Source organism: Bos indicus, chromosome 29 (genome assembly GCF_029378745.1).
Source record: "Bos indicus isolate NIAB-ARS_2022 breed Sahiwal x Tharparkar chromosome 29, NIAB-ARS_B.indTharparkar_mat_pri_1.0, whole genome shotgun sequence".
Classification (NCBI taxonomy): Eukaryota; Metazoa; Chordata; class Mammalia; order Artiodactyla; family Bovidae; genus Bos; species Bos indicus.
In genome coordinates this window covers 49,486,139-49,500,169 of record NC_091788.1, presented here as the reverse complement: position 1 = coordinate 49,500,169, position 14,031 = coordinate 49,486,139, and the positions used below count along the sequence as shown (strand labels likewise).

Here is a 14,031-nt window from a genome sequence, read left to right as displayed (position 1 = left end):
TTTATTCCTCTTCACTTTCTGCCATAAGGATGGTGTCATCTGCATATCTGAGGTTATTGATATTTCTACTGGCAATCTTGATTCCAGTTTGTGTTTCTTCCAGTCCAGCATTTCTCATGATGTACTCTGCATATAAGTTAAATAAACAGGGTGATAATATATAGCCTTGACATACTCCTTTTCCTATTTGGAACCACTCTGTTGTTCCATGTCCAGTTCTAACTGTTGCTTCCTGACCTGCATACAGATTTCTCAAGAGGAAGATCAGGTGGTCTGGTATTCCCATCTTTTTCAGAATTGTCCAGTTTATTGTGATCCACACAGTCAAAGGCTTTGGTATAGTCAATAAAGCAAAAATAGATGTTTTTCTGGAACTCCCTTGCTTTTTCCATGATCCAGCGGATGTTGGCAATTTGATATCTGGTTCCTCTGCCTTTTCTAAAACCAGCTTTAACATCTGGAAGTTCACGGTTCACGTATTGCTGAAGCCTGGCTTGGAGAATTTTGAGCATTACTTTACTAGCATGTGAGATGAGTGCAATTGTGCGGTAGTTTGAGGATTCTTTGACATTGCCTTTCTTTGGGATTGGAATGAAAACTGACCTTTTCCAATCCTGTGGCCACTGCTGAGTTTTCCAAATTTGCTGGCATATTGAGTGCAGCACTTTTACAGCATCATCTTTCAGGATTTGAAGTAGCTCGACTGGAATTCCATCACCTCCACTAGCTTTGTTCGTAGTGATGCTTTCTAAGGCCCACTTGACTTCACATTCCAGGATGTCTGGCTCTAGGTCAGTGATCACACCGTCGTGATTATCTGGATCGTGAAGATATTTTTTGTACAGTTCTTCTGTGTATTCTTGCCACCTCCTTAATATCTTCTGCTTCTGTTAGATCCATACCATTTCTGTCCTTTATCGAGCCCATCTTTGCATGAAATGTCCCCTTGGTATCTCTGATTTTCTTGAAGAGATCTCTAGTCTTTCCCATTCAGTTGTTTACCTCTATTTCTTTGCACTGATCGATGAGAAAGGCTTTCTTATCTCTTCTTGCTATTCTTTGGAACTCTGCATTCAGATGCTTACATCTTTCCTTTGCCCCTTTGCTTTTCACTTCTCTTCTTTTCACAGCTATTTGTAAGGCCTCCCCAGACAGCCATTTTGCTTTTTTGCATTTCTTTTCCATGGGGATGGTCTTGATCCCTGTCTCCTGTACAATGTCACGAACCTCATTCCATAGTTCATCAGGCACTCTTATCTATCAGATCTAGGCCCTTAAATCTAATTCTCACTTCCACTGTGTAATCATAAGGCATTTGATTTAGGTCATACCTGAATGGTCTAGTGGTTTTCCCTACTTTCTTCAATTTAGGTCTGAATTTGGTAATAAGGAGTTCATGATCTGAGCCACAGTCAGCTCCTGGTCTTGTTTTTGTTGACTGTATAGAGCTTCTCCATCTTTGGCTGCAAAGAATATAATCAATCTGATTTCGGTGTTGACCATCTGGTGATGTCCACGTGTAGAGTCTTCTCTTGTGTTGTTGGAAGAGGGTGTTGGCTATGACCAGTGCATTTTTGGCAAAACTCTATTAGTCTTTGCCCTGCTTCATTTTGTATTCCAAGGCCAAATTTGCCTGTTACTCCAGGTGTTTCTTGACTTCCTACTTTTGCATTCCAGTCCCCTATAATGAAAAGGACATCTTTTTTGGGTGTTAGTTCTAAAAGGTCTTGTAGGTCTTCATAGAACCATTCAACTTCAGCTTCTTCAGTGTTACTGGTTGGGGCATAGACTTGGATTACTGTGATATTGCATGGTTTGCCTTGGAAATGAACAGAGATCGTTCTGTTGTTTTTGAGATTGCATCCAAGTACTGCATTTCGGACTCTTTTGTTGACCATGATGGCTATTCCATTTCTTCTGAGGGATTCCTGCCCGCAGTAGTAGATATAATGGTCATCTGAGTTAAATTCACCCATTCCAGTCCATTTCAGTTCGCTGATCCCTAGAATGTCGACATTCACTCTTGCCATCTCTTGTTTGACCACTTCCAATTTGCCTTGATTCATGGGTCTGCCATTCCAGGTTTCTATGAAACATTGCTCTTTACAGCATTGGACCTTGCTTCTATCACCAGTCACATCCACAGCTGGGTATTGTTTTTGCTTTGGTTCCATCCCTTCATTCTTTCTGGAGTTATTTCTCCACTGATCTCCAGTAGCATATTGGGCCCCTACTGACCTGGGGAGTTCCTCTTTCAGTATCCTATTGCCTTTTCATACTGTTCATGGGGTTCTCAAGGCAAGAGTACTGAAGTGGTTTGCCATTCCCTTCTCCAGTGGCCCACATTCTGTCAGATCTCTCCACCATGACTCGCCTGTCTTAGGTTGCCCCACGGGCATGGGTTAGTTTCATTGAGTTAGACAAGGCTGTGGTCCTAGTGTGATTAGATTGACTAGTTTTCTATGAGTATGGTTTCATGGTCCAACTCTCATATCCATACATGGCTACTGGCAATACCATAGCTTTGACTATGTGGACCTTTGTCGGCAAGATGGTATCTCTACTTTTTAATATGCAAACTAGGTTTGTCATAGCTTTTCTTCCAAGGAGCAAGTGTCTTTTAATTTTGTGGCTGCAGTCACCATCTGCAGTGATTTTGGAGCCCAAGGAAATAAAATCTATCATTGCTTCCACAGAGGACAGTCATTCCCTTCTCTAGGGGATCTTCCCAACTCAGGGATCATGCTTGGGGCCCCTGTATTGCAGGCAGATTCTTTTACCATCTGAGCCACCAGGAAGCCCAATTACATAACTGCCTTTCAGTTCAGTTCAGTTCAGTCACTCAGTCGTGGAGTCCATGCAGACCCCATGGACTGCATCATGCCAGGCTTCCCTGTCCATCACCAACTCCCAGGGCTTGCTCAGACTCGTGTCCATTGAGTAGTTTTTGTGGCAGTTGTGATGCCATTTAGGGACGCTTTTTGTTTCCTTGTATGCGTGAATTCAACCATCCATGGTCACTGAGAACATTTCTCAGTAGTTCTTATAAAGTAGATATGCTAACAAGGAGTTATCCATTTTTCTCTATCTGGGAATGTCTTTATTTTGCCTTCTTTTCGAAAGAAAGTCTTTCTGGGTATAAGATTGTTCATTTTTGTTTGTCTTTAAACACTGTATATTAGCCCACTGCTTTTGGGTTCTAGTATTTCTGATGAAAAATCACCTGTTAGTTTTCTTGGGTTTCCCTTCTTTCTCCTACATCTTCAAGATTTTCTCCTTGTCTTTGGCTGTTGGCATTTTTCCTATGATATCATCATCAAGTAGTGACAGTTTTATCCTTTCTTTTCCTATATGTATGCTTTTTATGGACTGTTCCTGTGCTATTGAAGTGGCTATTACTTCCAGTAGTATGAATAAGAATAATGAGTGATCATTGCCTTCTTCATAATCTTAAGGGGAAATCATTGAGTCTTTCACCATTCAGTATAATGTTAGATGTAATTTCTTTTAGTATATCGTATTTACCAAAACAAGAAGGTGCCCTTTCATTTTAATTGTTTCTGACTTTTTATCATGAAAATACATTGCATTTTGTCAGATGAATTGTGTGCATCAGTTGGTGTTATCATGTAATTATTATTTATTAGTATGGTGCATTAAATGGAATGATTTTGAATACTGAACCACCTTTTGCATTCCTAGAATAAATCCCACTGGTCATGGTGTATAATTCTTTTCATACATTGCTGAATTGTATTTTCTAATATTTCATTTATTCTTATATTACTTGGGCAGTTGATAATGCTGTTCTCATTCCTCTGTTGGTGACTTGCTTCCTCACCTCTGGAAGCTTTTTTTTTTTTTTTTTTAATATATACTTAGCATTTTGCAATGTCACAATAAGCTGAGAAACGGGGTATTTTATCCCTCATCTGTTTTGCTAGACACTTGGTGAGTGAGTCCTTTTAATCTGAAGACTCACATACCTCTACTCTGAGATGTCAGCATTTTATGTATTAATTTCCTCCTTTTTATCTTCTCCACCCTCTCTTTCTAGAATTCCTATTAGTTTGATGTGTCTCCTGGATGATTGTCTTTGCTTTTATATATTATTTTAAAATTTAAATTTGTTATGTTTTTAACTTTTTGACCTCCCCTTCATTCATTTCTCACACTTCCCCACCCCTTCTCTCAAAACCACCAATCTGTATCTGTGAGCTTCATCTTTGTCGTTTCATTTTGTGCTTGATTTCACATGTAAGAAAGATCGTACAAAACGTATTTGTCTTTCTCTGACTTACTTCACTTAGTATAATGCCCTTCATCCATGCTGTTGCAAATGACAAGATTTCACTGCTTCTTATGATGAATAATTCATTGTACATATATAATACAACTTCTTTATCCATTGATTCATTGGTGGATATAAGTTATTTTCTTGGCTCTTGTAAATAAAGCTGCAGTGAACCTGGGGGGTGCACAAATCTTTTTGAGTTAGTGTTTTCATTTTCTTTGGATAAATACTCAGAAGTGGAATTTCTAGGTCATATGATAGTTCTGCCTTTAATTTTTTTCGAGGAAACTCCATTCTGTTTGGCATAGTTGTTGCACCAATTTATAACCCCAGCAACAATGCACAGAAGTTGCCTCGTGTCCACATCTTCACAACACTTGCTATTGTTTCTCTTTTTGATAACAGCCATTGTGACAGGTATGAGGTGATGTCTTACTGTGGTTTTGACTTGCCTGTCCCTCATGATCAATGATATGGAGCATCTTTACATGTACTTATGGCCATCTGTTAGTCTTCTCTGGGAAAATGTCTACCCATTTTTTTGTTTATTTTTGGCTGCAATGCCTGGCTTCAGGGATCTTAGTTCCTCAACCAGTATGCAGAAGCTTTTTACATGTTTTCTTCTAGCAATTTCATGATTTCAGGTTTTCATTCAGGTCTTTAATGCATTTAGAGTTGATTTCTGTGTATGGTGTTAGATGGTGGTCAAGTTTTATTCTTTTGCATGCGGTTGTCTGGTGTTTCCAGTACCATTTAATGAAGAGACTGTCGTTTCCATACTGTATATTCTTGGCCCCTCTGTCATAAATGAATTGACTATATAAATGTGGCTTTATTTCTGGGCTCTCTATTCTGCCCGTAGATCTATATGTCTGTTTTTATTCCCGTGCCAAACTGTTTTAATTACTTTGGCTTTGTAGTATACTTTTAAATCAAGAAGCATGATAGACTATTAAGAGTCTGCATATGGATTAATGAGGGATATTGGTGTGTAGCTTTCTCTTTTTTCACTCTTTGTTATTGGGGGAATTTTACCTTCCTTAAATGGATTAGCAAGTAAGTCCTTCCTCTTCTGGGTTTTTTTTTTTTTTTTTGGAAGAGATTGTGTCATCTTTATTGTTCATTGTTCAGACACAAACCCTGTCTGACTCTTTGCAACCCCTTGGACTGCAGCATGCCAGGCTTCCCTGTCCTTCATGATCTCCTGGAGTTTGTTCAAATTCATGTCAAACAGCATTGAATCCGTGATACTATCCAACTTTCATCCTCTGTGGCCCCCCTCTTTTCCTGCCCTAAATCTTTCCCAGCATCAGGGTCTTTTCCAATGAGTCTGCTGTTTGCATCAGGTGGACAAATTATTGAAGCTTTAGCATCAGTCCTTCCAATGAATATTCAGGGTTCATTTCCTTTATGACTGACTGGTTTGATCTCCTTGCTGTCCAAGAGACTCCCAAGAGTCTTCTCCAACACCACAGTTCGAGAACATCAATTCTTCAGTGCTCAGCCTTCTTTTTGGTCCAGCTCTCACATCCATACTTATCTGCTGGAAAAACCATAGCTTTGATTATATGAATGTTTGTCAGCAAAGTGATGTATCTGACTTTTAACATGCTGTCTAGGTTTGTCAAAGCTTTTCTTCCAAGGAGCAAACGTCTTTTAATTTCATGGCTGCCATCACCATCCACAGTGATTTTGGAGCCCAAGAAAATAAATTCTCTCACTGTTTCCATCTATTTGCCATGAAGTGATGGGACTGGATGCCACGATCTTTAGTTTTTTGACTGTTAGGTTTTAAGCGAGGTTTTTCACTCTCCTCTTTCACCTTCATCAAGAAGCTCTTTAGTTTCTCTTTGCTTTCTGCCATTAGGGTGGTATCATCTGCATATGGGCTGTTGCTATTTCTCCTGGCAATCTTGATTCCAGCTTATGATTCTTCCATCCCAGCATTTCACATGATGTACAAGCACAGTGACAATAAACAGACTTGACATACTCTTTTCACAATTTTGAACCAGTCTGTTGTTCCAAATCTGGTTTTAACTGCAGCTTCTTGACCCACATACTGGTTTCTCAGGAGGCAAGTAAGGTGGTCTGGTATTCCCTTCTTTTTAGGAATTTTCCACAGTTCATTGTGATCCACACATTCAAAGGCTTCAGCATACTCAGTGAAGCACAAGTAAATGTTATTCTGGAATTCTCTTGCTGTTTTCTATGATCCAGTGGATGTTGGCAATTTGATCCTGGTTCTTCTGCCTTTTCCAAATCTAGCTTGTACATCAGGAAGTTCTTGGTTCATGACCTGTTGAAGCCCAGCTTAAATGATTTTGAGTGTTACCTTGCTAGCACGTGAAATGAATGCAACTGTAAAATAATTTGAAAATTCTTTGGCATTGCCTTTCTTTGGGATTAGAATGAAAACTAACCTTTTCCAGTCCTATGGCCATTGCTAAGTTTTCCAAATTTGCCTGCATACTGAGGGCAGCACTTTCACAGCATCATCTTTTAGGATTTGAACTAGCTCAACTGGAATTCTACCACCTCCACTAGCTTTGTTCACAGTGATGCTTCCTAAGGCCACTTGCCTTCATAATCCAGGATGTCTGGCTCTAGGTGAGTAACCACATCATTGTGGTTATTGGGGTCATTAATACCTTTTTTTGCACAGTTCTTCTGTGTATTCTTTTACCTTTTCTTAATCTCTTCTTCTGTTAGGTCCTTGCCATTTCTGTCCTTTACTGTGCCTGTTTTCTCATGAAATGTTCCCTTGGTATCTCCAATTTTCTTGAAAAGATCTCTAGTCTTTCCCATCCTATTGTTTCCCTTTACTGCTTTGCATTGTTCACTTAAGAAGGTTTCTTATCTCTCCTTGCTATTCTCAGAACTCTGCATTTAGTTGGGTATATCTTTCCCTTTCTCCTTTGCCTTTCTCTTCTCTTCCTTTCTCAGGTATTTGTAAGGCCTGCTCAGACAACCATTTTGCCTTCTTGGATTTCTTTTTCTTTGGGATGGTTTTGGTCACCACCTCCTGCACAATGTTAAGAACCTCTGTCTGGAGTTCTTCAGGCACTCTATCAGATCTGATCTCTTGAATCTATTTCCACTTTATAATTATAAGGGATTTGATTTAGGTCATACCTGAATGGTATAGTGATATTCCCTAACTTCTTCAATTTAAGTTTGAATTTTGCAATGAGGAGTTCATGATCTGAGCCACAGTCATCTCTATGTCTTGTTTTTGCTGACCATATAGAGCTCCATCTTCGGCTACAAAGAATATAATCAGTCTGATTTCAGCATTGACCATCTGGTGATGTCCCTGTGTAGAGTCGTCTCTTTTGCTGTTGGAGGAGGGTGTTTGCTATGACCAGTGTGTTCTCTTTGCAGAGCTCTGTTAGCCTTTGCCCTGCTTCATTTCATACTTCAAGGTCAAACTTGCCTGTTAACTCTAGGTATCTTGACTTCCTACTTTTGCATTCCAAACCCCTGTGAGGAAAAGGACGTTTTCCAGTGTTTGTTTTTTGGTGTTGGTTCTAGAAGGTATTGTAGATGTTCATAGAACAGTTCGATTTCAGCTTCTTCAGCACTAGTGGTGGGGCACAGACTTGAATTACTGTGATATTGAATGGTCTGTCTGAAAATGAACCGAGCTCATTCTGTCATCTTTAAGATTGTACCAAAGTACTGCATTTGGAGAGCTTCCCTGGTAATTCAGCTGGTAAAGAATCTGCCTGCAATGCAGGAGACCCTGGTTCGATTCCTGGGTCGGGAAGATCCCCTGGAGAACGGATGGGCTACCCACTCCAGTATTCTTGCCTGGAGAATCCTCATTGACAGAAGAACCTGGCTGGCTATAGTCCATGGGGCTGCAAAGAGTTGGACATGACTGAGCGACTAAGCACAGCACCACTCTGCATTTTAGACTTTTTTTTTTTTTTTACTATGAGGGCTACTCCATTTCTTCTAAGGGATTCTTGCCCACATTAGTAGATATAATGGTCATTTGAATTTTGAATTACGTTCACCCATTTCTGTCCACTTTAGTTCACTGATTACTGAAATATCAGTATTCACTCTTGCCATCCCTGTTTGACCATGTCCAATTTACCTTGATTCATGGACCTAACATTCCATCTCCTCTAAAAGTTTGGCAGAAATCTCCAGTAAAGCCATTTGGTCTGGAGACTCCTTGGGAATTTTTGAATTACAAATTTAATCTCTTAATAGTCACAGAGCTATAAAAATTAACTATTTCATATTGGGTGAGTTGTAGTTCATGTTTTTTGAGGAATTGGCCCATTTCATCTAAGTTGCCAAACTTATCTGTGTAGAATGTTTGACAGAGTCCCTTCTTATCCTTTTGAAGTCTGTAGTGTCTTAGAGTAAAAAGTGTTACATGGTTTTCTTAGTAATTGCCATAGGTATTGAGTATAAATATGTGATTTATCATAATTTACTGATATCAGTGCTTTACTTCTTTGAGTAAAATATTGAAACCTTACTTCCATCTAGTTTCTTTTATCCTCACTATTTCAAAAATACAATTGTCTTTAAGTTTTGCCTTCTCATCCACTGAGCACATTAGATGGTACTTTCCTTTGCTGTTCTTTAAGGGTAGGCTTGCTAGTGACAAATTCTGTTTCCCTTCTTCTCACAATGACTATTTCCCCTTCATTCCTAAAGTTTATTTTGCTGGTTATAGAATTCACAGTTGACAAATCTTTATTTTTTGAAAAATATTACGCTACTTCTTCCTGGTCTTCATGTTTTCTGATGAGAAATCCACTGCTGTTCAAATTAGTGTACCCTCTGAAAATACTTTTCTTTCAAAAAAATTTTGGTTTTTAGTTTTAGTATTTAGTTTTCAGATATTTATAATATGTCTTGATACAGATTTGGGGGGGTATGTTTGGGTTTATACTTTGTATTCATTTTGTTTCTTGAATCCAGAAGATTCAGTTCAGTTCAGTTCAGACGCTCAATCGTGTCTGACTCTTTGCAACCCCATGAATCGCAGCACGCCAGGCCTCCCTGTCCATCACCAACTCCGGGGTTCACTCACATTCACATCCATCCAGTCGGTGATGCCATCCAGCCATCTCATCCTCTGTCGTCCCCTTTTCCTCCTGCCCCCAATCCCTCCCAGCATCAGAGTCTTTTCCAGTGAGTCAGCTCTTTGCATGAAGTGGCCAAAGTACTGGAGTTTCAGCTTCAGCATCATTCCCTCCAAAGAAATCCCAGGGCTGATCTCCTTCAGAATGGACTGGTTGGATCTCCTTGCAGTCCAGGGGACTCTCAAGAGTCTTCTCCAACACCACAGTTCAAAAGCATCAATTCTTTGGCACTCAGCCTTCTTCACAGTCCAACTCTCACATCCATACATGACCACTGGAAAAACCATAGCCTTGACTAGACAGACCCTTGTTGGCAAAGTAACGTCTCTATTTTTGAATATGCTATCTAGGTTGGTCATAACTTTCCTTCCAAAGAGTAAGCATCTTTTAATTTCATGGCTGCAGTCGCCATCTGCAGTGATTTTGGAGCCCCAAAAAATAAAGTCTGACACTGTTTCCACTGTTTCCCCATCTATTGCCCATAAAATGATGGGACCAGATGCCATGGTTTTCGTTTTCTGAATGTTGAGCTTTAAGCCAACTTTTTCACTCTCCTCTTTCACTTTCATCAAGAGGCTCTTTAGTTCCTCTTCACTTTCTGCCATAAGGGTGGTGTCATCTGCATATCTGAGGTTATTGATATTTCTCCCGGCAATCTTGATTCCAGCTTGTGCTTCTTCCAGCCCAGCATTTCTCATGATGTATTCTGCATGTAAGTTAAATAAGCAGGGTGACAATATACAGCCTTGACGTAGTCCTTCCCCAATTTGGAACCAATTTGTTGTTCCATGTCCAGTTCTAGCTGTTGCTTCCTGACCTGCATACAGGTTTCTCAAGAGGCAGGTCAGGTGGTCTGGTATTCCCATCTCTTTCAGAATTTTCCACAGTTTATTGTGATCCACACAGTCAAGGGCTTTGGGATAGTAAATAAAGCAGAAATCAATGTTTTTCTGGAAATCTCTTGCTTTTTCTATGATCGAGTGGATGTTGGCTATTTGATCTCTGGTTCCTCTGCCTATTCTAAAACCAGCTTGAACATCTGGAAGTTCATGGTTGACGTATTGCTGAAGCCTGGCTTGGAGAATTTTGAGCATTACTTTACTAGCGTGTGAGATGAGTGCAATTGTGTGGTAGTTTGAGCATTCTTTGGCATTGCCTTTCTTTGGGATTGGAATGAAAACTGACCTTTTCCAGTCCTGTGGCCACTGCTGAGTTTTCCAAATTTGCTGGCATATTGAGTGTAGCACTTTCACAGCATCATTTTTCAGGATTTGAAATAGCTCAACTGGAATTCCATCACCTCCACTAGCTTTGTTTGTAGTGATGCTTTCTAAGGCCTACTTGACTTCACATTCCAGGATGTCTGGCTCTAGATGAGTGATCACACCGTCGTGATTATCTGGGTTGTGAAGGTCTTTTTTGTACAGTTCTTCTGTGTATTCTTGCCACCTCTTCTTAATATCTTCTGCTTCTGTTAGGTCCATACCATTTCTGTCCTTTATCAAGCCCATCTTTGCATGAAATGTCCCCTCGGTATCTCTAATTTTCTTGAAGAGATCCCTAGTCTTTCCCATTCTGTTGTTTTCCTCTATTTCTTTGCATTGATCACTGAGGAAGCCTTTCTTATCTCTTCTTGCTATTCTTTGTAACTCTGCATTCAGATGCTTATATCTTTCCTTTTCTCCTTTGCTTTTCACTTCTCTTCTTTACCTTTCACTAAATTTGGGAGTCTTTGGCCATTATTTCTTTGAATACAACTTTTATTTCACTCACTCCTCTCATTTGGAATTCCAGTATTGCAAATGTTAGTTGTTTTCCTGTCGTCAAATAGGTCGCTGAGACTGTTCACTTTTTGGTTTAAGTCTATTTTCTGTTGTTCAGCTTGAGTCAATTCTGTTGACTAGCTCTAAGTTCGTTAATTCTATTCTCTACAATTGAGTCTATTAAGTCAGTCGATTTTCAGTTACTGTATTTTTTAGTTCTGTAATTTCCATTTTTTTAAATGGAAACTGCTGATTCTTTGCTGAGATTTTCTATTTTTTTCACTTGTGTCAAGAAAATTTCTAATTGCTTTAAAAAGCATTTTTAGGATTTCTTAAAGTCCTTATCAAATAATTCCAATGTCTTTATTTATTTTGATTTTGGCATCTCTTTTGATTTTTTTCATTTATATTGTGACTATCCTGATTCTTGTCATGAGAAGTGATTTTTCTATTGTACCCTGGAAGTTTGAGCGATTACAAGACTCTGGGTCCAATTTACTATTTGGCTCTGGTTCTTTGTCATGGTGATGGTGACCTTTTGCTGTTGTTATTTCTTGTTTGTTTTAGTAGACAGCTCCCCTGTTGAAGTGCAGCATGAGGGCTGGATGAGCTTGTCTATTCAGCTTCCTACTGTGCCCCCCAGCAATCCCACTCCAAAGATGTAGGGAAGTGCCTTACATGACTTCATTTTAGACAAGTGAGTGGAAGTTTAGCTTCCGTTTTGTCCCACTGACATCCTCCCAGTGTTAGTGGGGGAACCAACACACACAGTCTTGTTGCCTCTGAGTTGGGTATAAGATCACCTCCCCAGTGGACCCTGTTGCCAGGTTAGGGTACCAGCTTCCCATTGCGTCCCTGATACCAGAACAGATGAGGTCATTAAGCAAAGTCCCACATGGCCCGTGTTCTACCACCTCACTCAATAATAGTAGTTGTGTGATAATTCAGCACTCCACTTTGATGAAACAAGATAGAAAATCAAGAGATATAAAACTCTTGATACAAACAATTTGAACGATACTACTATTTTACTGGTGAATTCTGTGTCATTTTTTGATCTTTAATTTTTATTTATTCAGCTGTGCCAGGTCTTGGTTGTAGCATGTGGCCTCTTTAGTTGTAGCTGTGAACTTTTAGTAGTGGCATGTGGGATCTAGTTCCCCAACCAGGGATCAAACCCTGGATTTGCATTGGGAGTGTCGAGTCTTAGCCACTGGATCACCAGGGAAGTCCCTGAATTGTCTATTATTGTTGAATTGCCTATTTCTCTCATCATTTCTGTCATTTTTTGTTTTATATTTTTGGGACTCTTGTTAGCTGCATATAATTTTTATTTCTTTATAGTTTTTAGTTTTTTCTTTTTTTTTTTTTTATTTCTTCTTGATGAGTTGACCCTTTTATCATAATCAGTTCAGTACAGTTCAGTCACTCAGTCGTGTCCAACTCTTTGCGACCCCATGAATCGCAGCACGCCAGACCTCCTGTCCATCACCAACTCCCAAATTCACTCAAACTCACGTCCATCAAGTCGGTGATGCCATCCAGCCATCGCATCCTCTGTCGTCCCCTTCTCCTCCTGCCCCCAATCCCTCCCAGCATCAGAGTCTTTTCCAATGAGTCAACTCTTCAAATGAGGTGGCCAAAGTACTGGAGTTTCAGCTTTAGCATCATTCCTTGTCCCTAAATGTCTCCAGGAATATAGTTTAAGGTCTATTCTGTCTGATATTTAGCCACTCCAGCTTTCTTATGTTTAATGTTTACATGTCATCTTTTTCATCCTTTGAGTCTATTTGTGTCTTTCAATATATAACATATATATTGTAGGCAACATATACTTGGTTTCTATTTTATTAATAGGAGTCTGGCAATCTTTGCTTCTTTATTGAGAGTTTAATTCACTTACAGTTAGCATAATTGTTGACACAGTAGGATTTTAAACCTGCAGTTTGCTGTTAAATTTTCCGTCTCATGTCTCTTCTCATTGTATTGTTCTCCTTTACTGCATTCTGGTTTATTAATAGGTATGTTTTAGTGTGACATTCTTTGTTAGTCTCTTTTTCCTATTTGAAAAGCTACTTTCTTAGCAGTATAACTGGGGATTATAATAAGCATCTTAATTGAAAACAAAGTGCTTCAGGTTAATGTTAAAGTCCCTCTTCAAATATTTTTTCTTTCCTCTTATCTCCTGTGGACTTTAATTATTCATAGGTTGTCACTTTTAATGGTATCCAGTAAGCCTCAGAGGCATTGTTCAGATTTCTTCATTCCTTTATGTTCTTTAGAATGAATCATCTTTATGGACCTATTTCCAAGGTCCTTGATTCTTTCTTTCTTCTGCCACTCAAATCTGCTGTTTAGCCTCCCCCACTCCTGCCCAGTTTTTCATCTAAGTTGTGCTTTCAACTCCAGAATTTCTACTTGGTTTACTTTATAATTCATATCTCTTTATTGATATTCTCCATTGATGAGTCATTATCATCACATTTTCCCTTCATTCATTTACTGTTTTTCTGGAGGTGTTTTTTTGTTTTTTCAGTTCTTAGAACAGATTTATAAAAGCTGTCCTTAAGTCTTGGCCTACTAAAGACCCTTTCAGGGATCATTTCTATTATTATTCTTTATTTCTGTTTCAGGGTTACACTCCTTGCTTCTTTGCATGTCTCAAAATTTTTGGTTAATAACTGATCATTTTATATGATATAGGAATTCTGGGCTCCTCTTCTTCCCCCTGACCAGAGGTAATTACAGTTGCTGTGCTGTGCTTAGTCACTCAATCATGTCCGACTCTTTGCAACCCCATGGGCTGTAGCCTGCCAGGTTCCTCTGTCCATGGGATTTCCCAGGCATGAATACTGGACCGGGT

The 14,031-nt window shown here is 39.3% G+C and overlaps 2 protein-coding genes across 3 annotated transcripts in view; one reads left to right on the top strand and one right to left on the bottom strand.

The window, feature by feature from the left end:
* KCNQ1 (potassium voltage-gated channel subfamily Q member 1) overlaps nucleotides 1-14,031 on the top strand; it is a 381,156-nt gene that overhangs the window by 147,020 nt on the left and 220,105 nt on the right. The gene's annotated exons all lie outside the window — the stretch shown is intronic.
* The window catches only part of LOC139180554 (uncharacterized), an 84,571-nt gene continuing 71,410 nt past the window's right edge, over nucleotides 871-14,031 (bottom strand). The window contains exon 2 of the mRNA XM_070782402.1: nucleotides 871-14,031. This exon is cut by the window's right edge and continues 67,810 nt beyond it. The gene's annotated coding sequence lies outside the window, so the exon portion shown is untranslated.